Source organism: Panthera pardus, unplaced genomic scaffold (genome assembly GCF_024362965.1).
Source record: "Panthera pardus isolate Hobbes unplaced genomic scaffold, ASM2436296v1 HiC_scaffold_6, whole genome shotgun sequence".
NCBI classification, from domain to species: domain Eukaryota; kingdom Metazoa; phylum Chordata; class Mammalia; order Carnivora; family Felidae; genus Panthera; species Panthera pardus.
In genome coordinates this window covers 30,240,899-30,244,345 of record NW_026526991.1, presented here as the reverse complement: position 1 = coordinate 30,244,345, position 3,447 = coordinate 30,240,899, and the positions used below count along the sequence as shown (strand labels likewise).

At 39.7% G+C, this 3,447-nt stretch overlaps 1 pseudogene; it reads right to left on the bottom strand.

The window, feature by feature from the left end:
* Window positions 1-2,241: 2,241 nt before the first annotated feature.
* Window positions 2,242-3,040, bottom strand: LOC109265264 (40S ribosomal protein S12-like; annotated as a pseudogene).
* Window positions 3,041-3,447: the final 407 nt, after the last annotated feature.

Here is a 3,447-nt window from a genome sequence, read left to right as displayed (position 1 = left end):
AAAATATGACTAGTTAGACTTCGAGAAACTAGGAGATACACATCTGGAATTCAGGAGAGAGAAAACCTAGGGCAATATCAGTACACTTTGTGAATTTAGTTTATTCGGAATGACTTAAAAATCAAAGTAATGTGGAGCTGTTTCATGACTACCATTGCTATAAACCTGACTTTATTAGAGAAAAATCCTCAAAAATCCATTAGATTGAAATTCTTCCTCAGTCTGGCAAAGGCAAGACGAATTAAAATGTACTAGGTTGTAAGGATGATAATAAATACATACATAGCACCTTCTGTGTGCCAGGCACCCTTCTAAGCCCTCTGCCTCCATTAATTCATTAAGCCTCATAATAACTCTATGAGGTAAGTGTTATAATCATCTCTATTTACAGATAAGAGACATAAAGAAAAGCTGCTTGCAGCTAGATGAAAGAGGACTGGCTACCTTAGCATAACTTCCTATTATGGGACGTTCTTGTCCAAGCAGATAAAGTTGCAAACTATTTGTTTCAAGAACATCCTGAAAATTTATTTATCTGAAGAATAGACTGTTCAACTGTGAAAACCAGAATGCTTATCAAAGTGTTGTTTACTTATCGAGAGTCACTTCAAAACCCAAGGCTTGCTGAGTTCACCAATCTTAGACTATTATATCACAAACTTATTAAATCTCACCTTAAAGCAGACTGCCTAAACCTTATCAATATTCATCTTTGAAGTCCTTCTTCTGAGACACACTAAAATTTTATCAAGATGGAACTCTCCCTTACTGCAATAAGCAATGAACTTGGCTTTGCTTGACCAACAGGTTATTCTGGTGGGCTTTTCAGGGAGTTAGTAGTTAACAGAATCGAGGGATTAATGTCTCCTGTCCATTGTTTGCTAACATGTCCATTGATTTTGTGTGGAGAAGGAAATAAGTCTAGGATTTACCATCCAAATGGACACCCACCTCACTTGGGTAAAGTAGGTTAAGTTTTAAGCAAAACTAAGCAGAATTCTTTGTGTCTGTTACAGAGCCCAGCATAGCATTAAACTGAATTAAATATGAACATAGACTAAAAGACATAAGCATATACTTAAATGAGTACAGCCAAAAACATCATCCCAACTGGCCAGGTGACAATGAATGTTAGGGTGGAGGAAGGTCCCAGGAAGTGTCAGGCACAGAGATTAAAAATACTACAAAGCGGGGGGGGGGGGGGGGGGGCGCACCTGGGTTTTTCAGTTGGTTAAGCGTCTTTCAATTTCATCTCTTTATCATGAGATCAGGTCCCGCGTCAAGCTCTGCTTGGGATTCTTTCTCTCCCTCTCTCTCTGCCCCTACCCCACTCATGCTCCGTCTCTACCAAAATAAACAAACATTTTGAAAAAAGTATTACCTTTGAACTCAAAGATGGGTTTAAGTTTCTGGCTCCACTATTTGCCAGAGATTTGACAAACAATTAATTTCCCTGAATCTCAGTAGCTCACCTGTAAAATAGGAACAATGTTAGTACCTACATCACTGAGTTAATATGACTGAAAGGGACTGTGTATGCCAAGAGTTTATCACAGTGTAATTGGTGGTATTTATTGTTATTATTATAATTCACTGCAGGATTTTAGGGCTTGGGGAGAGGGAAGATAAGATCAGTGATACCCTTGAAGGGGAATGGAGAATTCAAAGAGAGGTAACAAAATGTCTTAGAAGCTTGGGATTCAGGATAGATTTTTCCAAAGTCATCTGGTATTTTTCTAGGAAGACTGGTGACCAAGGCCAGAAGGGTAGTTTCCCAGCTAAACTCTCTCTCCATGTATTATAGCACTGTTTACCTCTCCATAGGGCTGCCTATGCAGAGTTTAGGACTGTAGCAGAAGTTTGACCTTAAAAGTTTAAGAATCTAGAACCCTGAGAGAGAGATGAAATCTGTCAGTGAGAAACACCTAAGTGTTTTTGTGGGGATATGTAGGAGGTGAGTATTGTTGTTTTTTAGATGTTATCACTGGTGATGCGAAACAACATGAGCTCACTGAGTCCAAGGTTGTTCTTTTCCAAACTTGCTTACTCACCAACCAAGCCAGTCCTTCCCAGAAGTATGGAGAGGAGGTATTAAGTGATCCCAGTGCCTACTGCTTGCCACACCAGTTTGCTATCTGGCCTCCATCGATGAATAATCTTGGGGAGGGAGGTCATACTTCTCATTATTTGTAGAACTACAGAGCTAATGTTTATTTTGTATTTACCATGTATCCCCAGGGGCTGCTGCTTGGTGTGCATCATTGATTTATTTTCATTTTTATTTATTTATGTGTTTATTTGAGGCACAAGAACCAAGTTTTTTATTTGTTCATTTCTTGAATTTGCAGTATTCCTTGATGACATCCTTGCTTGGCCTGAGATTCTTTGCCATAGTCATCAACCACCACATGACTGCAACCAACCACTTTGCAGGGTTTTCCCTCTTTGTCAGTTTGACAGAGGCACACTTGTTCCCCTAGTTTTTTGATGTCATTGACCTTAACTAGGTTGCTTTGGTGTTCAGCACAAAGGGCCTCCGCCAACTTGACAGACATATAGCCTCATCATAGTTGGATGCACGTTCACAAAGATGGGCTTGATGCTTGTCTAAGGCTTTGGCAGCTTTGCAAATGCCACGTGGTAGGCCATCAATTCCATGTGCTTGGCCATCGTGGATGAGGGTGGTCTTCAGCACCTCTCGTAAAGCAGTATTAATGCCCATTACACCTCCAGCGGCAATGTCTTCCTCAGCCATGGCAGGTGGGTTAAGGCTGGAGCCGAATCTTGAGTGCCCCCAACCTTCCACCTTCGTGTGACTGGCTGGGGCCAGGACAGAGTGCGTCATCTCATTTAATCCTTCTCACAAAAGTTACCAGTTATTATTACCCCCATCGTTGAACTCCTACTTGACTTGTGGTTTCTTATGAAGTACTCCCAACTTGGTGAAAGAGCCCTGGGGTCAAGAAAACTCAACACTTGTAAGCAGACAGGAGAAACGTGGTGTGGTATTTGCATGCCGGAACAGAGAAGAGTATAGAGAATCAACGCTAATGAATTCAAAGCAGAAGTAACAGGGTAGAAGGATGGCAGGGTGAAGAAGAAAGGCTAAGGGCTTCTATTTTAACAGTGTGGCCTTAAGCAGTACCTACACATTCAGGGAAGGGTCTCTAAGCATAAAGATGGGAAGTCATGACTATGAGACCGGAAAGGGTGAACTATTGTCTGATTCTAATGTCCCACTTGGAAAGTTGAACAGTTTTCAGGCCCTAAATGAATTATTGGACCAAGATAAAGGTGTAAAATAGAATACTTTTATATTTATTATATTATTATATTTATATAATTTATAATTATTTTTTAAAATAATTAGGATTAGAATAAATCTTAAATTAGAATCATTAGAATATTCTAATTCTAAATCTAAATTAGAATATTTTTATGTTTATT